The sequence below is a fragment of the Heteronotia binoei genome, chromosome 6, assembly GCF_032191835.1.
Source record: "Heteronotia binoei isolate CCM8104 ecotype False Entrance Well chromosome 6, APGP_CSIRO_Hbin_v1, whole genome shotgun sequence".
NCBI lineage: Eukaryota > Metazoa > Chordata > Lepidosauria > Squamata > Gekkonidae > Heteronotia > Heteronotia binoei.
Genome location: NC_083228.1, coordinates 87,466,493 through 87,490,340, shown reverse-complemented (window position 1 = coordinate 87,490,340; position 23,848 = coordinate 87,466,493). Strand labels below are relative to the sequence as shown.

At 42.1% G+C, this 23,848-nt stretch overlaps 1 protein-coding gene and 1 long non-coding RNA gene across 6 annotated transcripts in view; one reads left to right on the top strand and one right to left on the bottom strand.

Moving 5' to 3' along the window:
* The window catches only part of EPHB1 (EPH receptor B1), a 481,329-nt gene that overhangs the window by 110,277 nt on the left and 347,204 nt on the right, over positions 1–23,848 (top strand). The window lies entirely within an intron of this gene.
* On the bottom strand, positions 11,245–19,895 carry LOC132574001 (uncharacterized). The gene is made up of 3 exons (XR_009555585.1): positions 19,488–19,895; positions 14,693–14,802; positions 11,245–11,569 (listed from the first exon to the last, which is right to left on the bottom strand). It is a non-coding gene; the product is annotated as an uncharacterized LOC132574001 (long non-coding RNA).

Below are 23,848 nucleotides of genomic sequence, written 5' to 3'. Positions count from 1 at the left end.
CCCAGACACCTCCAGCCTATTATTTGATTATTGTACTCTAGCGATCAAACTACTCCCTCCCCCTCAAGACTCTCTCTCTCTCTTATCTATCATCATTTATTTATTTTATGGCATACACAGGAACCATATAATAACATAAAATATGTAACGAAGTTGATACAACAAGAATGCAGACCATTTGGGCAATCCCCCTATATGCTAACATCAAAATTGTCGATCCACTCAGTCACAGCTGGGAAGAATACAAAGAGCTCAATCTTGCCAGTCCCCAGGTCCAGGAGGAAAAAGAAACCACTGGGGAGTAGAACTGTCAAAAAATATTTCATTATTCAAAATGTTCATACAAGCATTCATATATGTATTTATATATTATTCACAATAGTTCATGGTAAGAGCCAGGCACAACATATACCAAAGCACAATGACTTATTTAAAGGTGTAGTACATGTATAATAACAAGAATCCCAAGCTGCACAATTTACAAAGAGCAGTTCACAAAATAATTTTCCAGGTAAAACAAAGGCACCAAAACTAGCCAAAAATCCTTCTAATCAAATTGTAGATGTTCTAGTTGCCAAGTGCCCCTGGAAGAAATTCAGAAGCTGCACAAATCTCAAAAAGTAATTCACAAAACAGTTTGCCAAATTATCAAAGGCACCAAAGTATACAAAATTCCTTCAAATCAGACTGTAGGCCTTCTGGTTGCCAAGTACCCATGAAAAAAGACAACAACAACAACAACAACAACAACAATAATAATAATAATAAAATTATGTTTATATCCCGCCCTCCCCCGCCAATGGCAGGCTCAGGGCAAAAAGACATGTGGCCACATTCTAAATGTGTTTTGTTTCCTTTGTCAATCACTTCTTATGATTGGAACTGCAAAATAGAAGTATGAAACTAAAATGCAGATATTTCAACACTCAAGATATACAGAATCGTGATTTTTTAAATATATATAGATAGCCAGCCTTACCCCCAGATTTTTGAAAGTATTATCACAGCACCAGCTTCAGTCCTCAAGGTATAATGGGTTCTCCTAAAGATGACTTACCCATGCCCCTTATATCACACACTCAGATAAAGTATGTTTCCAAATGTAAGGAGACAGACACCTTTTAAATGAATGGTGAAAAATTTAATGCCATGTTAAGACCAAAAGGTGCAAAGATTTTAACCTAAAGGTAAACTGAGTCTCCTTTTGAAGTAATATCCATTGGATATTTTCTGTAGTATAATAATGTGGTTGCTAATAGTACACAAAATTTAAGTTGTTCTGCTTTATGTCCCATACTCAGAAAATGTTCCACCATGGGTGAATCCATATTAGCCAGTCTGATCCTACTTTGGTGCTCCAATATATGAGTTCTTACAGATCTCATTGACATGCCCACATAATATCACCCACATGGGCAGATTATTAAATATTAACTTGTTTTGTTACACAGGTGGCAAAAAAAAGAAAATTGCAAATTGATGTCCTTTTCACTGTCCTCAAAAACATCACCAGTCAACATAAATGTACATGCTTTGCAATGACCGTATCTGTGGTTCCCATTGGTTGGCATATCCAAGGTCTTCTGTCTTGTTCTTAAATCAGCTCTGACAAGCAAATTCCTAATATTTTCTCCCGATGCAAAACAATCCTAGGTGGAGAAGTACATCCTTGGACCTATGGAGTGCTTTGTGCTCTTTCATTATCTGAGCCAACCATGGCCCTAGCAGAAAACCGATTTTCCCAACTGTGCAAATGCAAAAATGGCCACAAGACAAAGAAATGCAGCTCATCTGCCAGAGGTACTGCACATACATAAAGATGCCTGGTACAATGCTCAGGCTGGGCAGGGAATAGTGAAGGCAAGACAAGCTGAGCTGAGGCTTTACTTGCAAGTTGCGACTGCAGTAGCTGGATGATGTTTGATTGCCTAGTTGACATAGCTGCTATGAATTCTTAGTTTATCTACTGGAAAGGGCACATCAAAGAGAAGAAGAGATTGGATTTATACCCCGCTTTTTACTCAGAGTCTCAGAGTGGTTTATAATCCCTTCCTCTCCTCACAACAGACATCCTGTGAGGTTGGTGGGGCTGAGAAAACTCTTTTGAGAACTGTTCTTAAGAGAACAGCTCTGAGAGAACTGTGACTGACCCGGAGTCCCACCAGCAGCTGCATGTGGGGGGTGGGGGGTGGGGGGGAATCAAACCTGGTTCTCTCAGATTAGAGTCCACACTCCTAATCATGACACGAAACTGGAGGTTGGACGGATAGGACAGAGGAAGGTAGGACAGATGCTCAGGAAGTTCCTTGAAAGCAGCTCAGCAGTTGCTGATACATTGCTTGTGATATGTGTGTGACCAGCTGAAAGGCAGAGAAACAGAAGGCTGACTGGCTTGACTTGGTCAGTTTCTTTGCTAAGAAAGAAGCAAAGCATGGAGGAAGATGGAATGGTGCCAAAATATGCAATTGCTGTAATCTTCCTAGATAGGCTCAGAACAGCTGGGAAGATGAGATCAAAGAAAAGCTATTGATCAGCCTGCCTGCTTTGACAGTCTAAAACAGGGGTCCTCAACCTTTTTAAATAGGGGGCCAGTTCACTGTCCCTCCGACTGTTGGAGGGCCGGACTGCCGTTACTGCACAAGGCCACGGGCCGTCAGTTCTCCGTCTTCTGCATCTCTCTCCCTTCCCCACACCACACACCCCGGCCTGGGAACTCACCTCACCTCGGTATCGCCTCACACTCTGTCTCCGCCGCCTCAGCCCAGTGCCGGAAGCATGCGTTGCTAACGCGAGTTTAGGTCGAACGTCACTTCCGGTCTGATTTTGCCATAACCCAGCGGGCCGCATAAACGTCCTCAGCAGGCCGCATCTGGCCCGCGGGCCGTAGGTTGAGGACCCCTGGTCTAAAAGGTAGGAAGTGGCAGAACTTACAAACAAGACCCTGGCAACTCTTGAGCTTGCTGGAAAGTGGGAAGAAAGATAAGATGCTCTGTATTGATTCAGGGCATATAATCTTACCTGGCTCTTCCCCCTTTCTAAATCAATGCATGTTTTCTTGACAGGACAGAGAAATTGGATTGGATCCTCAGAGGTTTCTTATGACTCTGTGCTATATTTCTTAAAAGAGACTTTGGAAAGGGATCTGCTGGATAAAACCAATGGAAGTGAGAGGAAGTTGTGTACTGTGTTACACCCACAGATGAGTTTCTTAAGGGGATCAAATAATAGTGAATTTGGAAATAGAAGATGATGTTGGATTTATATCCTGCTCTATTCTCTGAATCTCAAAATCTCAGAGCGGTCACAATCTCCTTTACCTCCCCCCTCCCCCCACAACAGACACCCTGTGAGGTAGGTGGTGCTGAGAGAGCTTTTACAGCAGCTGCCCTTTCAAGGACAACTCCTGTGAAAGCTATGGCTGACCCAAGGCCATTCCAGCAGGTGCAAGTGGAGAAGTGAGGAATCAAACCTGGTCCTCCTAGATTAGAGTCCACACACTTAACCACTACACCAAATTGGCTCTCCAAAAAAGGGCACGTTGGTAGAAATGAATTTCTGTGTGGCATTTCTTCTGTGTGTTCTTAGAAAAATTTTGTTAGTAAGGCACTGTAAGAAAAATGTTGCTATATAAATAAAATATTCCACCACCCCCGTTATTGTAACTGTCACCTAGAAAAATGACAAAGTGCAGCATTGTCTCCTGCTTTTCTTCCTGTCTTTGTGTCTTTACTTCCTCTGCTGTTGCTTGTGTGTTGTCTCTCTTTGTCTTCAGTGTGCAGTAAGAGTAGCTTTAAATTAACAAAAAAGGAGCAACTTAAATGCTTAAAGATGTTCATAAAGAAGCAAAAATAGGCTCTCAGTTTCCTGGTAATTGTAACTACAGCAGCAAAAAGCCCAAAAAGGAGACTTGTGTTTCATTTGACATTGATTGAAGCATATACTTTCACAGGTTTTAACCCATTTTGTTGGATGTATGAAATGGATTCTCAGTCAGTTGTATATACGCACAAATGTGAAATACAGGGAAGGAAACACATGTGAAATACAGTTTGTAACAAACTGCATGTGAAACTTCATGCAAAAACTCCTGCAAAAATCAGAAGTATACCATGTAAGCAATATTCACACCAGCTGTACATGGTGATCACCTAGTTAATAATTTTAATAATGATGGCAGCCAAGGAAGATGTCAGGTCAGTCACACCCTTGTTTGATACAGTTGAAGTGTGTATCATCTACCATTAAGGTATTTCTACTGTTGAACAATGAGCCAATTAGGGCCTCAGACAGATGCACAGAAATCCTTTTAAGACACCGCTTCTGTCATCCATGCTACCCTTGCAAATGCACATTCTGTGAAAAATATCCTTGATACAGAGATGTGCACTTTTATTTATTTTCCAAAATGCTGTCTGTTTGGACTGAGGCAAGATACGCTGTAAAAACATCTTTTCCCCTTTACAGGGCCATTTTGTCTCCCTCCTGTTCTGTAGCTCCTATTTATACTGTGTGTGTGTTGTAGACCTGTTTCTGTAGAAAGTGTGAAGCTTTTCTAGAAAAGATGGTGCAAGAAAATGAATCATTTTGAATTGCTAAGTAAACTGTGAAATGTTGAGAATCTGGGAATAAATGTTTTGACATTACTGCACTCCTCGCAGCCTTTTTCTTTTCTGGCAGGAGCCAGAGGAGTGATGGTGGAAAACTATTCGTGTAACACAGAAAATTGTGTGGTCTGTCAATGAGAGGCCCAAGTTCATAACCTTGCAGCTCATTGGGTAACCCTTGTGAGGCAATGTGATTAAAAAGCTGAGAACCCTATAGCTCTCTATCAATTACAAGTGTTTTGTAAGAGAAAGGTAGCAATAGCAAACTTCCAGTGCTTCTAGATGTATATTGGCACATCAGGCTTGGGAGGAGGCATACAAAATACTAAGAAATATCTCCAAATAATTGCATCTTTCCCCCTATGCTTCCTTAATCTTTTAGCTGGTCAAAAGAAGATGAAAATGCTTCTGTTCAAGCTCAGGTCAGAGAATGACAGTGCTATCTTAAACAGTGCTACTACCTTCTAAATCCATTGAAATCAGTGGGCTTAGAAGGGTGTAATTCTGTTTAGGATTGTACTGTAAATTAATTGCAATATCCTCTCTTCTGCTTTGTCTATATGCTTCCCACAGTGTTCTTGAGCTTTAAAAAAATGAATTTCTTACTACTATCTTTGCAGAACCCCGACTCTCATTGTCAGGATTTTGTAACGGTTCATTCTTTTCCATTGTTCAATAATGCCTGTTGTCCTGCCACTGTCCATTAGATTTTTTTTCTTTAAAAATATTTTTCAACACTACAACAACATATCAATGTAACATCAACAATGACAAAGTTAAAATTACTGCAGAATTAAAATTATCCAATATGTCCATTAGTTAGGGGCGGTGGCTTAGTGTTAGAGCCCATGCTGGGCATGCAGAAGGTTCCAGGTTCAATCCCTGGCATTTCTAGTTTAAAGGAGCAGGTGATGTGAAATATTTCTGCCTGAGACTCTGGTGAGCTGCTTTTGACATTGATGGCTCAGTGGTCTGATTCAGTAGAAGGCAGCTTTGTGTATTCATGTGATGACTCTTCACATGTTTTCCATGACTACAGAGAACACTACCAGTCTATCATCTTCTGTAGTTTTGCAGTTGAGAAAGCAGCTATTAATGACACATTTTCCGAGAGTATATTTGTTAATAGCACAAGCTCTTAAGAGCTAGAAGGCCTTGGTTCAAATGTCATCTGGGTATGGGGCAAGACATGATCTTTCAGCCTAGCCTTCTCCCCACCTTCCTTCTCCTATAATACAAGCCTACCATACATAACTACTGTAAGGATCTTTTATCTGTTGTCTAGAGAGGGAACAAAAAATACTGAAGTATACCTTTTAAAAATGAATCCTATATATATCATTGCTTTCAAACATCTGTGATAAATGGGTGGCTTCTGATAAGACCACAGAATAGCACCAGTGTCAGACATGACTGTCATTTTGTGGTGGCTCTCTGAAGGAAGGAATGAAAAACCATTACAGGTCCTAAAGATCCAGAATCAACAGTTCTAAGACTTTCTGTGGGTTTCTTCAGCCACAGTTAATAGAGCTGGTAAGGTGGTTTTATTTATCAAGATGGTTTTATTTATCGAGTTTATTTACCAATACTCCTTTGGTGGTGTGTTTTCTGGGATAAACTTCAAGTGCTTATATGTCCTTAGATATGGCTGTCTCCTTTTTACTTAATATATATATATGAAGCTGCCTTCTACTGAATCAGACCCTTGGTCCATCAAAGTCAGTATTGTCTTCTCAGACTGGCAGTGGCTCTCCAGGGTCTCAAGCTGAGGTTTTTCACACCATTTTGCCTGGACCCTTTTTTGGAGATGCCGGGGATTGAACCTGGGACCTTCTGCTTCCCAAGCAGATGCTCTACCACTGAGCCACTGGGTCAGAGAAACACATTGAGCTCCTTATACATTGACTGTGAGTGATCTTAGATTGCATTTCTTCATCTATCACAACCTTCTAACTTTGGGTCTTCATGAAGACTATCATATTATTCCTGATTTAGTGGACAGTATTCTTTTTGTGCATCAGAAACAAAATCGACACATATCCAGAACTTATTCCACATTTTAGCTCTTTTTGAACATTGCCCCCAAGGTAGAGCATTACTGAGTGCCTCAGTGAAGATTTCTTTGAATTATTGCCTTGTCAGTTGCATTAGGAGAGAGAGATTTATTAGTGGGGGGGGGGGGGGTTTGCAGGTAAGCCATATTGTCCATTAATGAAATTTGAAAAAACCCAGTGTTCTGTATTTCCTGCACTGCAAACAGTGTAACTCAGAATGGGGCCAATCAGCAGTTACTTCCCTGTGTGTTGTAAATTTTGCAATCACCCTGTAGAGGTTCCTCCAAAAGTTTCTTTGCCTTTTAAATTCCTGAAAACATGAGCCTCTTAAGGAATAACTTTGTCTATATGGTGGGGAAAAGTTGTGATCTTGATATAAGAACTGAATACTGTTCTGTGTGAGATGTTCAGATGCTTGAGGTTTGAAATTGTCTTCTCCATTTCTCCTGCTTTAGTTTCTTGAACTATTCCTTGTCTGCCTTTATCTCCCAAGATGTTTTGTTTCTTTCTCAATTTTCCTTCTTTCTGTTTTCCTCTTGCTCTCTTATCTTCCCCTCTCACCAACACATCTCTCTGTAATTTGTTTGCAGGCAGGTTGTCTCTTTGATTTACTGTGTCTTTTCTCAATAGGATTATGATAAATGGATTGCTTTGCTCAGCGAGAGCTGTACCAACACTATTTACTCAGGCTAGGTCAAGCCCATGCACACAGAACAGAGGAGCTCATCTCCTAGTCTTTCTCTTACATTCCATACCTGTAATTGCCCCCCACCAGTCCTACAATGAACTGAGCTTTCATTGCAATAAACTGTGACCCTTTGGCTGCCATTGTCAACAAAGTGCTGAACATTACACGAGACCGATTTACATATGAAAAGCAATGCTGCACAGCTCATCGGTTTATGGGGGAAAAGGCAAACCTGTTCTAGTCCATAAAGAATGTTTATATATTGGCATTAAATAATGCCCTGATCTTATAGAACTTGATAATGCTTACTCATGGGAAAAGCAATGCAGGTCTGTGATCACACATGCTAAATAATGCAGGTTCGATCCACTTTCAGTGCACTTTCCAACTGGATTTTATTGTGTGAACTAGCAACATCCAGTTTGAAAGTGGATTGAAACTACATTATTTAGCATGTGTGATTGCAGCACAGGAGTGACTAGTGTGGGTAAATCAGGGGTCACCTGGAATCATAATTAGAACAAAGATTACAGTTTCAGTGGTGGATGGAGTCCTGACCACATCTCAGATGAATGGGGTAGCCTGTCTTTTTGTCCCATGCCCAGGAGAGATCCATGGAAGAGTGACAGATAAAAGGTGCACCTTTCACAATCGTTGCCTCTCTATGCTGCATCTGTTACTTTATTTTTCTTCATGCTGGGTGGAAGGAATGATTTAAGCTGGGAGGGCGATTGAAGATGGTTAACTCAGTGTGGTTATATAGTGTGTTGCCCCTTTCTGTTTGTTTTTCCTGGCTTGTTTCTTGCAAGGGAAAGTGACTGATAAATGTGTGGAGTGGAGTGCCTGGTGTTCAGTTCTAAAGGTGGTTGTGCTCCTCTTTGCCTTCAATGGTGAGAACATAGCAAGTTGTGACCACCAGGGGCATCCTTTCTGCATATTACATGCTTTTTCCATGTCCCTTCTGGGGAAGATATTTGTATAGCTTATTGAGAAAGGAGTTCAGTCAGTACACGGTTCCTACTAATTGAAAGGGGAGAACTCTTTAGGACCAGTCATTTTTCTTTGAAATTTTTGAGGAGGGCTGCGAAGAAAAATGCTGCTTCAGGAGCTCCTGATGAGTAGCCATGCAGTGGTGGTGTTTGGCGAACAGAGAATGCTTTAACTTAATTGTTTTGCTACCTTTCATTTTTCTGCTTTACTTTCACACATAGGCAGGGGGAGCTATGGGGTTATGAGCAATTTGGAGTGGGAAGAATTATGAGTTTGTTCCCCTGCATCATCTCTGCTATCATTTTAGGGTTGCCAGGTGTGACTCAGGAAGTATCTGGGGACTTTGAGGGTGGAGCCAGGAGCAAGGTTGTGACAAGCATGATCAAACTCCAAAGGGAGTTCTGGCCATCACATTTAAAGAGACAGAATACCTTTTAAATACCTTCCCTTCATTGTAAATAATTTGTAATATGGGGGAACCTTCTTTTGAGGCTCATAGAATTAGACTTCCTGGTCCAATCTTTTTGAAACTTGGTGGGTTTTTTGAGGAGAGGCACCAGATCTTATGCTGAAAATTTACTGCTTCTACCTTAAACAGCCCCCCCTCCAAACCCCAGATACCCATGGATTGATTCTCCATTATACCTTAGGGCAGGGGTGTCAAACATGCAGCCTGGGGGCCAAATCAGGCCCTTGGAGGGCTCCTAAAAGGTCCCCGAGCAACTGGCTGTCATTTGCTTCCTTCTCCCTCTCTCTTGCTTCCTTCTGCATCACAGCTTGCTTTGCAATGCTTGCTCAATTGCGCAAGAGCTACAGGACAAAGCCTCTATTTTCTCCATTGGCAACTGTTGTATTCCTGAAGTGAGGTTTTCAAAACAAAGAAAAAAGGCCATTGGGCTGTGGATGCATTACATATGTAGTATGTAGTTCTGCCCTCATAAGCAGGTCATGGTGGTGATGGCCAGGTCTAGCTGTTCCACTCTCAGTGTATGACACACGAAGGCTCTGAAGATGGAGGCTCCATTTAGCTGAAATGGGTAATAGTCATCACTAGATTTTATCTTCTGTGAATTTGTCTAACCTTTTTTTAAAAAAAGTCTAAGCTAGAATTTATGTATTATATTTTATCTTACTTTTTCAGCCGAGCATTGACTCCCACAATGACCCACAGGAATCTTACACAAATGAGAACTAAAATTCAATTTTAAAAATGTTCTTGGGGGAAAGATGTCTCAGCTAGGTTGGATTGCTTGAAGGAAGGTGTTCCAGCAATCTTTGGCCATTTTTTGTACACTATGCATTATCCTTTCCCACCTCTCTCTCTCTCTCTCTGTGCTTTAATACTCTGCGTATGCTCAAGTAAGTGAACAAGGTCTATACTAACAGTGTCAGTGTCTTAATGACATGGTCACTACCTCTTCTGTTCTAGATCCACAATAAATAAAGGGTGTTAGAACAGGCTGCATTTTTAAATGTGAGCACAAAACCTTGTGATGGATTGTTGTGTTTAAAGCTTTTGCCACACTTTAAATTTGTTTGCTTATTCTGTGAATAATTCCCAATCATAATGAATCAGCAGGAGATTGATAGGGATTGCTTGTTATGTACTCAGAGTTGTTCTGTGGCAATTCTGGAGCAGCAAAATGCACCATTAAAAGCAAAGAGCCAGGGGAATGATGGTCCATAATTAGTTGTTGCTGTAATAGTTTTGATTGAATGTGTATAGATATTGTAAGCGCCTCTTTGGGGAACTGATGCTCTTAGGGAACTGTTAAACATAGCGGTGCTTAGCAAATGAAAAAGGGTCATCCTGCTCTTACCCGTCTGCCTCTCCAGAGCCATAATTAAAATGTCTGGCAGTTATGGGAGAGCTCTGGAAGACTCATGTCAAAGCGTTCAAAATATGCTATTCTTTAGGAGAGGCCAGTTCATCCAGAATGCAAAAGATGGGATGCTGAGAATACAGCTGCACTCTTTCTTCCTCCAAATTAAGAATGGGAGGAAAACCACAGTGATTTCAGCCAGGAACACACTTTCTGTAGGTCAGAGTTTTCCTTCTGGCTGTCTTGCAGCCCCTGTAGTACTGTGCAGATGATAGGTCTGCCTATATATAGACTGATTTTTTCCCCCTTAAAAAAGTATATGCAGTCTTTCTTCAAATGATCCTAAAAAGCACCACTCGTCCCAAAGTGCCTCTCAGGTTACAGAGAAGTCTCCAAATCTGAAGAGTTTAGGCCAAACAGGCAAAGAAGACTTCTTCTGTCTCATTCTGAGGCTGCAGTTGAAAAAAGGGTATTTCTGCTCAAGACCAGAATAAATTGTGATAATTCTTAATGTGAGGAGGGTTGAACAACACATTGTATTCTGAACTAAAGAGCTTTTTGGACTCAGATTTTGTTTACAAGGAGTTCATTGATTCAGAAGCCAAAGTTAAACTCTTGCAAACTTTTTGGATGACCAAATCTTCCTGTGGATGCTGGCAGCTTGTAATGAAACACACTCAGCCCTCTTTGGTCTTCCCATCCTGCCTTAGAATCTCTTATCTCATATTCCTTTGAACTTAAGATATGCATTCTGTTGCTTTCCATATTTTAAATAGGAATAAGATTTTTTTTTTTAAAAAAAATGGGTTTTAAAACTTTTTTGTGCATTAAATTTTTTAAAATTGCCATCAATGTTTTATCCTATTGGAAACTGAAATATTGTTTTACCAGAGATGACATGTTCCTTGGTTGTGGAAATCAGTACACTAGCAGCACATAATGCAAAAAGATGTAATTTTCAGCATTGGACAAGCTGTCTCTCCCCCCCCCCCCAACCCCACTGAAAGCACATTTGCCAGGCCTTTATTTTTTTGTTAACAGCATTTGACCCATTTAAGTTATCAAAGGCTGTTGAAACACTCACAGACTCTGAACTCTCGATCTTTATTATTTATAAGCAGAACAATATTGCCAAAAAATAGTGTTAATTAATATCAATCACATTTAGTTGCTGCCAGCTGAAGTCATACACAGTCACATTTCCTGCAACCATTTGCTCCTTAAATTTTCTCGGAGACCTAGAGCTCACTGCTGCTGCTGCTTTTCTTTTCTTTTTTGGTTGCTTGGGGTCTGTCAGTTGTCAAGTTCCCAAAGTATTCATGGCATTGTCTTGCTTCATTATTCTCCCATCTGTAGACATTATCCATTCCTTCCCCTGTAACTGGCAGACTCATTCTCAGTGAGGAAAGCCTGAAATACAGATATGCATCCCTTGGAGTGGATCACAGCTGAGTACAATTATCTCAGTTTCATGGAGTTTTAGTGGCGATTCCTCAAGGAGCACAACCATCGAAGCAGGAATGATAGCAAAGAATAGGGTTGCCAGGTCCGACTCAGGAAGTATCTGGGGACTTTGGGGGTGGAGCCAGGAGCAAGGTTGTGACAAGCATGATTGAACTCCAAAGGGAGTTCTGGCTATCACATTTAATAGACAGGGCTGCCTTTAAATGCCTTCCCTTCATTGGAAATATATTTTTTTTGGAGGGGAGCGCTTGATGCTGTGCTGAAAATATGGTGCCTTTACCTCAAAAAACAGCCCATTCTCCATTGTACCTATGGCAGACGTGTCAAACTCACAGCCCGCAGGCTGGAACTGTTCCACAAACGGCTTTAATCTGTCCTATGGCTCTCTTTCCACCACTCCCTCCCCTGCCTGCCCTCACCTTTCAAGATTGCTGCAGGAAGCAGAAGACAGAGCTGCCTTTGTCATCACTGGCTTCTCCTCTGGGCTCCTTTGAAACACAGAAAAAGTTGCAAATAAAATGCAAAATGGATTTTCCATTCCCCGAGTAGTCTGTCTGTCCCCAGAGACCTTAATGGGAAATCCATTACACATTTTCTTTGCAACTTTTTGTATGTAGTGGAACAGTCTGCCCCCCCTCCCCCCAATATCTGTATGATTTAGTTTGGTCTTTTTGGGTAGAGCATTTGTTTTAGTTTCCAGTTTTGTATGTTAACTCCAAAAAACAACCAGCTGTCTCCTTGCAAACTGCTGATGTTTTGAGCCAGCTTGTCTCTGCTGAATGGACCTGAGAATGGGTGCCTGTATGAGTATTCTAACATGGGAACCTGCAACCAAAGCCAAACGGGAGCATTACACCTGTAGAACCACAGGCACTCTGAGTAGATGGGGGGGGGTGGAGAAGCTTGCAGTGCCCAGCCATTTCATGTCTTCCTAGGCTCAGAGCATTTTATATTTTTTTAGTTTATATTTTTAGTTTTTACTGTGATTTTTGCATTTTTCTTTATGTTTTATTTTTAAAAGTTGCATTGCCAAATCCCACTCTTCCCCCACCTTTCCATTTCAGACAAGCATTTTTTTAAGGGTGAGGGGGGTTGGGCCCAACCACAGTTCTGTAAACTCAAGGAACTCCAGTTTTGCAGAGGAATATTAATTTTAACACACACACCCTCCTAATATGGGGCTCCAATGCAGAACAAATGCTGAAGACAACAACCAAAATTATGATTTCAAACCAACCTGTAAAAAACCGTGAAATCCTGGAGAGCTACAGTCACTCTGAATAGACCTGGAGGTGGAAGCTTGCAATGCCCAGCCATTTCATATTTTCTTAGGCTCAGAGCATTTTATATTTTTAGTTTATATTTTTAATTTCTGCTGTGGTGCTTGTGCTTTTTCTTGATGTTTTGTTTTAAAAATCGCATTGCCAAATCCTACTATTCCCCAGCCTTCCATATTAGGTAGGCATCTTTTAAGAGTGGCAGGGGGAGGGAAGGTTTGGGAGGTGTCAGTTGTCAGAGACTATTAAATAAACAAAATATAACAAGAGTGTCATTGTTTTAAGCATGTTTGTACTTTAAGTTAAAAAGGATATCTTTTTGTTGTGTTTGACTGTGTCCTTTATAAAGTTTATGTTTATGCTACCTGGCATTGCGTTTTATGAAACACGTAGCCTGGCTCACCCAAGTCCCATTAATGTTAGATCCATTCCTCACAACGAGTGAGTTCAACACCCTGCCCCATGGGGACTGGTCTCCATAGGGTCTAATGGAGTGCTCAGCAGACATTACCGTCCCCCCACACTTTCTGATAACCCTGAAGCAGGGGGAGGGGCTCTAAACCAGGGGATCCCCTGCCTCCAGCTGGGGATTGGCAACCTTAGCAAAGAAAGAGATGAGGTAAAGCAGGCTTTGCTTTGGCCATTGTAGCCTATATTATCTGCCCCAACTGGCTTTATTCTTTTCTTTCATGTTTTTATCTGCCCTGCCTCTAGGAAGCTCAGGATGATGGACATGATTGATCCCATTCTCCATTTTCTCTGCATTTGACTGCCTTGCTGTTTCTTCTAATGTGCCTTTGGTATATGTCCTTTACGATTCTCTCATTTTGAATAAATTTCACAAGACCTCATTCAGCCCCAGAAGGACCATGATTCAAAGGAAGCTACCAACATGCAAGTTGTGTGGAATCTGACGCCTCTTGAGAATGAACCAATTCCCCCCTCCCACCTTTGCCATCTTTCCCTTCTCCCCCCGCCCGTACTGATTTGTCTCTGGAACGTGAGAAGAACATCACAGATGGATATTCTGCTCCTCAAAGAGTATGTTCGTGCATTTTAATTGCTGGCATCCTTACTTGTTACTGGTGTAATTGTGAGTAGACTTTGTTTTTGTATTGATAATTAGGGAGTAGAACAGATGGCGAAGGCTTAGTTTAAAGTAATGTGTCCATTAAAGGAAATCTACTGTATGCAGCTGATGAGTCTTCACTCTAGCAAAACCCGGGTGCTCTGAACAGTCCTTATATCTCTGGTAGAGTGGCTTAAGATTAGCCAAGGGTGGTATCTGCCTCTGATGAATGATCTCTAGGGGTAAACCATCCAGAATATAGGGAGTATGCATTTATTTCCCCCCTGAATTTACAGCAGGAGTCTAATGCATATGTAGCAGCTCAGAGGCAAGTGGGCATCTGGGATGAGTCTCTTTAACATAAATAGTTTTATGGACCAGCTTGCTGCACATCCAGCCTCAAACTCCAATATGGTGTGGGGAGGAGGAGCTTCAGCCCCTCTCACTTCTCTATAATTATTCAGACTGGAAGGCTGTGCTGCGAGCTGCACATTCAGCAACAAAGCAGCCCTCAATGCAATAGTGCTAGGACTGAGGGCTAATTGAACAGTAATCAACCCCTTATTGTATTGAACCCATCACTCTAGGGGGTCACTGCATATACCATCCTTGCACTACCACAGTTTATCTTCCCAACCATTGGTTTGGGGAAGAAAAGTGTTGAGCACACCCCATGAATCCTCCAAGGCTCCCAATTTGTCCCCTCCTGATAAATTGGCTCACTTGCAGTATGTAAAGCAGCATCAGTTCGCTACCAAACTCCCTGGTGAATCCCTAGGAAGGCTTTGCTGTGCCGTGGGAAGCTCCATCATCTGAAATGTGGGGATGAATATCTAGGAAAGTAGCAAAGGATACTATGGTGAACAGTGCCCTATTTCTGCTCTATAGTGCTTTTTAAAAGGCAATGCTTTCCTTAATAAAAGTGCCTGGAGTTGCAGGATGAGGGAAGGGCACCCTGTAGGATACCTCTACCGTATGGCTTACTGCAGTCTTGTGTTTGCCTAATCTTGGAAAGACCCAGGGGTCGTTTTGTATAAAAATATATGGCGGAGCTCATTAGCATAACTTATTAGCATGTGCCGCTCCCCCACCCAGCCAAAAGCAACCCAATGCAAGAAAGGAGAGCCCTGGATGAGCAAGGCCTGCTTGGGTTGGTTAGAGATCCAGCCAGCCCAAGCAAGCCTCACTCACCTGGGGCTCTCCTGGGCTGCAACCCCCCCCCCCAGTCAAAAGACCAGCAAGCCACCTGCTGCCCAAAGTCTCATAAGAAGTGGAGAAAGGGGGGTACAGACTTCTCCAGGGGTTAATGAGGGCTGCTGGGGGCATTACAAAGCTCCTGCTGGCTGCCTGCTGCCATAATCCAGGGATTGTTATGTAGCTGCACTTACTATTCAATGGACAAGGTAGGTGGGGAGGAAGAGGGGGAACAGTCAGAAAGGTTCAGGAGCTGCACTCCTGTGAGCTCCTGCTGAATTTGAGGCCTGGAAGGACCTCTGATACTCTTTAAAGGACAGAGAAAGATCATACAATCCATTGCTATGACGAACGCTTTCAAGGGGAGTCACTTTAGAACTGAAACTTTTGATGGAGAATATTTAGGAGTATCCAGCAGGAACAGTATCTCCAGACAGCATAGCAACTTCACGGGAAGGAACATAACATCTCTGTTGGGAGGTAGTATCAAAGCATCAGATGTATGAGACTTTTTGCACTTTGAAAATGAAGTAGCAGCACATATTGGCTTTGCTTTGGTGCTTTTTGGAGTTAAGACAGGGGCGTTCACACACATTAAATAGCACGACTTGCAACTGGGTTTTTACTGGGTAAGAATAGCAAAATCCACTTGCAAACAGTCGCCATGTGAAAGCACCCTATGTCTTTGCTTGTGATCAGCAAGTGCCACAATGAGGATTTCTGAGAAAAAGGAGAAAGTATCTGGGCTCTCTGGAATATCTGTCTCTTCTGCACATTGAAGAGTGTTTTGAGATGTGACATTAGCAGTGGTCTTTGTGCGGTTTTGTGCATTTTGTTCATGTGAGAAAGCACGAGGAACATTTTTAAACTGAATGCTGATTCTAGCTAGTGTAGGTTTGATGCTGCACTGCAGATGCAACAAGCAGAAATGCACCTTGCAATGTTGTATGATACTGCTCATGGACTTTCCCCAAGGGAAAAACAAACACATAAGAATAACCACAAAGATTTCTTTTTTTTTCTGGGCTGTGGAACTAAGAGGGACGTGGGAATCTTTGCGTAGGTGACTTGAGTAGGTGATGATGGAGGTTTGCTGAGAGGCTCAGAATACATTTCTGAACAGAATGTGGGTGATATCCTGCACAAATGTGGCTACTGATCATATATTTTAAAACATGTGTATGGATCTTTTTTTGTTCTTCTTTCTTCCTCATGCTTTTAAATGTTTGGTGGGTTTGACTATGCAGAATGAGCTAATGATTTCTAATAACACCTCTTTGTTGAAAAGAGTGGTGCATTCTTCCAAGAGTTTGGCTAGAGAAACAACTCAGACTTCTGTGCTTTGTGGAAAATCAGATTTCCCCCCCCCCCCCATCTCTGCTTTCATTGTGTTTGCAGTCATAATGGAAAAGTGATCTCTCGTATTGCTTCGGCCTAGTAGTTACCAAATGGGGTGATCTGTTGGGGTAGCAGTTGTTTGAGAATGTTAGGTCTCTCATGTCAGTGCTTGGGGTTTCCATAAGAGTTCCTTCTGTACTGACCGACCTGTGATCTTGGCTTTATTCTTATGCAGAAGTACAGTGCTTATTTGGCCGAATACTTGATTTGGGTTAAACTAGCAAAACATCTTGTTTTCCAGCCATTTGGACATCTAGCTTATTCCCTGCTCTCCAGTTGTATGTGTTTAACATTCACAGTGCAGTTTAGCTTTCTTACTGAATATTCAAGTTGCTGGTGAGTACATCATGTCTACCTGATTTTGAACATTGTCTGCCACGTGCATCTATTGTCTGTCATGAGGGAGAAATCTTCCAATACTTTGCTATTGGGCATTGGACTCTGAACTTTCGATAATTTTGATTCCTGGGTATGATATATCAAATTGTATAAGTGGATATGTGCATATCTTTTATTGCCATAAAATGAAACATGTTAAAGGAAAAAGAAATTGAAACTGCTTGAGCATCTTGAGCATTGTGTCACAGATTATATCTTGGGCATGTTCAATATCCCCAGAATAGTGACACATGCATTTCATTCTGCTGTGCCAATCATGCTGCTTGGTACTAGTTTCAACACACTGGAACATCCCCCCCACTTTACATATACCTTGGATTCTAAATTAACTGCTAGTATAAAAGACAACAAAGGATCTTGGAAGAGAATCCTTCTGAGAGTAGCGGTGCATTGCAGTCAACTCAGCAAAGCAGCAAATGGTGCTAAGGATTCTAATTAAAGGGTCAGAAAACAGGCTATTAGGATGGGATGGAAATTGGGGATGAGGGGGAAAAGGCAGGAAAAAGGGCGTGAATCCTCTGACAGCAAGAAAGCAGATGAAAGAGCTACTGAGAATGAAATAGAAAGGCATAGAGGGGAATTGGAAAGATGGCTCTGAAGCTTCTTGCCTGATTAATGATGCTCAGGCTGTGATCCATTGTAATCCCCTCATTAGCAAGCTGAGAAAAGTAATTTTACACTGGCCCCTGACCACCTTTCCCTCTGCTGTCCTCTCCTCACTACTAGTGATTGATTGTCCTACCCCTTTTTCTGTTGTCCAGATGGACACATGGCCAAGGTGGTGCATTAGTTGGTGCCAAACTTGATGTCCTTCCTGGAAAAGCATAAGATTCAGATCAGCCAACTGACAACTGTTCATGGACTTTGAAATTAGTGGATATTTGTATCATGAAATGGGTGGATGTTTGTAGCATGAAATTAGTGTTTAGGAGCTACATCTGAATGGAAGAAGGTGACACATTCTTGAATAGCAACAGCTACATGTAGTCTAACAAATCCATTTTATTTTTCTAAGAAAGAATTTCTTGAAGTTGAATTAAAACTTTCTGGAATTGAAAAGTAGCACTTCTGTTTTTACAAAGAATTTGTTATCTGAAATATATTTTTATACAAAAAAATGCCACAATCCAATGATTGTTATGAGTAGCAGGAGCTCTTAGATATAGGTAAAAAAAGTTTCTGTTTCTGTAGATGCTGCTGCCTTCATTTCAGGGAAGACTGCATAAAAAGTTGCTGTTTCCAATGAAATAGGGTCATGTACCTCTCGTGCACAAGACTTTCTGTGTTGACATGAAAACACGCCACTGGATTGTAGCAAGTATGCAAGTAGTTCAGCAATCCTCTTGGTTCTTTCTAGATCTGTTTTTTGGAAATATCATTGAACAAGGTGCACAATGTCATAGTTTTGTCACAATCATTAGCTTTTAACCAGTGCTTGAGAAAGTAGTGGCTTTAAGGACTAAATCTGAAATCCAGTTGTGCTTTTAGGATGGTCTCTGAGCATGAATCCCAAGGAATATCCAGTGTTAATATTTCATCAACTTTGGTTCGGGCTCTAGCTGCATCTCCTCCTGGAAAGTGATGACTTAATCATGTATTGGTAATATTCAAGTTGTATTCCTGCAAATAAATTGAGATTTGTCTTTGAATAGTATTCAGAAATTTCAACTGGTCAGGTTGTTAACTAGGACCTCCTGTCTTGCTGATGCTTAAACATCTACTTCCTTATGTTTCTAGATAGAATTTAAAATGTTGGTTTTGACAAGAAAAGCTGCAAACAGCCTGAGACTGCAGAGTATTTGAAGGAATGCCCTCTCACGTATGCATCTACTCATTAATCAAAGTCATTATTTGAGACCCTGACCCAAAATATCTCCACCTTCAGAAGTTAGCTGCCAACAGGCTTGGAGAAAAATGTCTGGTCTCTTGATACTAGAGGCTTCATGTATGGAAATAGGCAGGTAAAACTTTCCATGGTATGGAATAACAATCCTGACTACCTTATTGTTGCTATTTCTGTTACTGTCTAATTTATTTTTAGATTTATTATGTTTTAATTCTTGTGGATTATATTCAACATTATTTTATTTTAGACTGTAAACCACCTTAAAGTTCTTGTGATGGAGTGACAGGGTATACATGACTTTGTGCTTGAACATGTGGGCTAATTCTTTAAGAGCTTTAAAGGTGAAGCAGTTTAAAAATATAATGCATGTGCTCTGAATCCCATTTTAAAGCTATCTCATAGCTGAACACTGCTTGTACGATTAAATAGCAGAAGATGTGGTCTATACACCTTTGAGTCCAACATTTCTCTTTTCAGAAATTCATATTTGCAAATGGTGTGTTTAAATCAGCCATTTTAAAAATAAGTTTTTCCCTTAACCCTGTAACTTACCTGCAGTCTACCATTTAATAGATAATGTTATTTCTCATTTTTCTTATGCTAAGAAAAGCTTTACCATCTTGATTTCTGCATTTGGAACAGCTTTTTTCAGAAGCAAAATCAGTAAAAGAGTTGACAAACCTTTTTGGTACCTCTTAAGTGTAGAGAGAGAGAGAGTGAGCATCTCTTCATTCACAATAAAGTTCAGTCATCAGGAGAGAAACTCTCAGCCTAATGCTCTGCAGATGTTTTCTATGGAGCCCTGGAGCAAAGGGCACTCTAATTGACCACAGGTGTGACCTGTGGCTAGGTAACATGCTCCCCTGCCTTGGAGAGGCTTACCAGAGGTCAGGTTCTAATCCACTGTCTTCAGAAGCTTTTATCCATCATAAATGAGTGAGGCTGAGGAGGCTGAACAGACTAAAAGGAAAAAGAAAAGGAGCAAACCGTGCTGTAATAGAACCAAGCGCTCATTTGTCATGTTAGAGCAAAGCTGTGTGACAAGCTCTGTCTGCTAACACTAATCCCCCTGTGTATTACAGTCATGCACTGCAGCACAGATAAGGAAGCTGAGCTCAGGGGAACACACCATCAACCTCTCCCTCCTTGGGTAGGGGCTGATGGAAAAAAACACATTTGTTCAATGGAGATATTTTTCCTTCAAATCCCGCCCCCCCCCCCCTCCTCGCCACGTTGAACTGCAAGAGACAACACTTTCAAAAACATCCAGTACTGCCAAGACTAGAGTATGTTAAGAGTTGTTTGCAGAGGAAGCACCTTGCTGGCTGGAGTTTATCGAAAGTGCATTCCTCCCTCAGTTTGAGGCCAGGAAAAAAAGTTCTCTGGGGAAGCCAGTCAGAAGCATGCTCAACTGCTAGACAGGAAGGAAAGATGAAAGAGAGAAAATCCTTCTGAAATAAACAACTCCTTTGGTGGGTGGTGGGATGGGAGAGACACTGTCAATTCAGTGATAGAGAGGATAGCAAAGAGAATGGATAAATGTATAGATTCACTAGCATCAGGGGTCATTTTGTAGAAAAATAGGTGGTGGAGCTCATCCAGGGATCGTTATGCAGTTGCACATACTATTCAATGGACAAGGAGGAAGAACTCTAAGAAGAAGGTGGTGGAGCTCTTAGAAAAGTTCAGGAGCTGATTCTGAGGCCTGACTAGCATAGAAATCACAGTCTGAGTTTGGACTTCTGCATCCTCTTGTACTGGAAGTTTCTTGTACTTTGCCTGATGTAGATACAGTTCATGTATATGTAAATATCACTCCTCAGTAACTACACTGAGTAGAGGCACTGATTATCTTAGAAGTATTTGCAGGGAAAGGAGCCCCATGGTGCAGAGTGGTTAGATGCAGTACTGCAGTCCAGGCTCTGCTCACGACCTGAGTTCGATCCCAGTGGAAGCTGGGTTCAGGTAGCCGGCTCAAGGTTGACTCAGCTTTCCATCCTTCTGTCAGTAAAATGAGTACCCAACTTGCTTGGGGGTAAAGTGTAGATGACTGGGGAAGGCAATGGCAAACCACCCTGTAAAAGTCTGCCATGAAAACCCCATGGGTCAGTAATGACCCGGTGCTTGCACAGGGGACTACCTTTATCTATTTGCAGAGAGATTTCTGACTGTCATATGAAGTTGGATCGCTCACACATATCAGCAGATGCACTGGTGAGAAGGGCTATAGTTGTGACTTGAAAAAGCAACTTGGAATATTCATTGCTTGCAGATCCATGCACAAGCAAGTCCTGCCTATTGCTTGACATGGCAGGCAAGACCATTTATCTCTGCCTTTGGTTAAGCAAGCCAGCTTCATACACTCACCTGCTGTTTTAAGAAGCAACCTGGGCAAGGTGCAATGTTCCCCACAATACCTTGGGGAGACCTTGGAGAACCCTAATCAAGACACCACTGAAGAGCCCCATGGTGCAGAGTAGTAAAGCTGCAGTACCGCAGTCCTAAGATCTGCTCACGACCTGAGTTCGATCCCTGTGGAAGCTGGGTTCAGGTAGCCGGCTCAAGGTTGACTCAGCCTTCCATTATTCTGAGGTTGGTAAAATGAGTACCCAGCTTGCTGGGGGGAAAGTGTAATGACTGGGGAAGTCAATCTCAAACCACCCCATTAAAAAGTCTGCCTGAATTCGTGAAAGCAACATCACCTCAGAGTCGGAAATGTCTGGTGCTTGCACAGGGGAATACCTTTACCTTTTTAATCAGGACACCAATTGGGATAAGGCACAAATTACTCCAGCAGTTGCAGGGTCAGGGGAGGGGAAATAGAAGGTGATGCAGCAGAAGGAACACAGACACATATTGGTGAAAACACAGCCACAGCTTTTTATTGTATACTGCTGAAAGGGGCATAGGCACATCATGGGGGCAGATCCAGTGCTTTGCAACCTGCCTGTTCCTGATAACCAAACTCCCCCTAGCCCTCATGCCAGGGGATGAAATTGGGAGTGGCAAGACCCTGGGATCCATGTGGGCACCTGCTGCTGCATGGTCCTCTTTCCATCTTGTGGTGGAAGCCAGCTGGCAGCCTCCAACTGGGCAAGAGGCTGATAGGTTCTGCCCACAAGACCCCTTAAGGGAGTTGCCAAATCAGGAGAGACCAACATGCAGGCCTGACCTCTCCCTCAAAATGATCTGTTCTAATGCCCGAAACGCCCAAGCTGTGAAGGAAGAAACAAAATTACAAGTCCCAAAACATGACTTGTAACAATAGAAACACAAAACACAGAGGGTGGGTGGAAAACTGCTGTGAGAAAACCCAGGGAGTGAGATGGCTTTGGCTCGGGCTTGTTGGTATTACTGGTATTACTGAGAAGGAGAGGATACAACTGTTTCAGACCCAGTAGCTTTGAGCTGCTCAACAAATGGTTGCAGGAAGAAGGGGATGTATAGAGGGAGGTGTGGTTAAAGGAGCAGTGGGAATGGGGGACTAAAGCATGATATTTGCTGGTAAATAGCAGAAGGGTTATCAATCCCCAGGTAGGGCATGGGATTCTCTTGGAATTACAGGTGACCTCCAGACTACGGAGGTCAGTTCCTCAGGAAGAAATGGCAGCTTCAAGGAGTGAGCTTTATTGCATAACCATAAAGTCTAGGAGAAACAGAAGTCCTAGAGTGAGACAGATTCCTTGCTAGCAGTTGCTCTGCTTCTGAGCTTCTGCTTTCTCCAGCTCAAGTGATCAATTCCCCACCAGTTGCTGCATGGGCACCTTTTGATCTACGACTACCTCCAGTTTCCCTCACAGCTTCCTGCTCTCTCTTTCTCTCTTTTTTTTAGAGTTCTGGAAGGGAAGTTGGAGGGAGCCACAGATCAAAATGCACCCATGTAGCAGCTGGTGGGGAAAGTGATTGCTTGAGCCAGAAAAAGCAGAAGCCCATGGGCAGAGCAACTGCTAGTGAGGAATTGGCCTGACATTACCTCCCTTCTGGACTCCCTCTACTTTTCAAACTCCATCCTCCTGAGCCACTGCCCCAAAATATCCAGGAACTTCCAAACCAGAGTTGGCAACACTAGACAGAAGTCTGGCCGGTGGGGGGCGGGGGAAGAAGCCCTGGTTAACATGCTACCATCTCAAGGAATGATTCCTTATTAAAGGACAGGGTTGGATCCAGCCGAGGGTTTCTGTAGATTGAAGGGTGGCAGTTTTCCTCTGATTCTCTGCTCCTCGCTCAAGTGTTCCTGGGGACATTTTGGGCTGCAGCAATGGTGGAAGAGGAGGCGAGAAAGTTGTGCTCTTCTGATGGCAATCCCTTCTGACATTGGTGCTCTTCTGCCATGTTGAAATCAACATGTTCCTCTTTTAAAAAAAGGACCAGAACTGTGAAAAGTAACCTCAATACATCTCAAGGAAGGTATATTCTAATAAAGTACTGGCTTGCAGTTCTGACACACGCATAGTTTCCTTTCTATCTCACTGTGTTCCTTACTTTAAAGCTCTTCAGGGGGCAACCCAGTGGGGGTCAAGGTAGTAAGGTGCGTGTTCTTTGAGACCCCAGGCTGTGTGTTTCCACCTATGCTTAGAAGGGGAAGGGGGTGCTTTGCCTTGAGGTTAGAGATAATCACTTTGAAGGGAAGGTAAAAATACTCTACACAGCCATGGAAGGAGCTGCTTGACCAGGCATGGGTGACAAATTAAATATCTTTTTATAGCCACATTTGGTGATATTACAGCAGAAACACAACTTCATCCGTTGAACACAAATAAATAAAACCCGGAGCCTCCCTATGCCTCCCTACCCCATCTGTTTTGCTGTGTTTTTGTTGTTATTGTTACCCTTAAAAGATGAAAGCTGGGGGGAAAATGTTAACAATATTACAGCTCTTTCCTGTGTTCAGAAAAAAAAGTATTGCAATAAAGATGAGGGAACACATTCCAATAGTGTTGCTTAAGATATATGTTTCTGATTTGTGGGTCCAAAATGGATTGGTTTGTGCAACAAATTAATATAGCTAACATGACAATCTAGACAATAGAAAAAGAATAAGA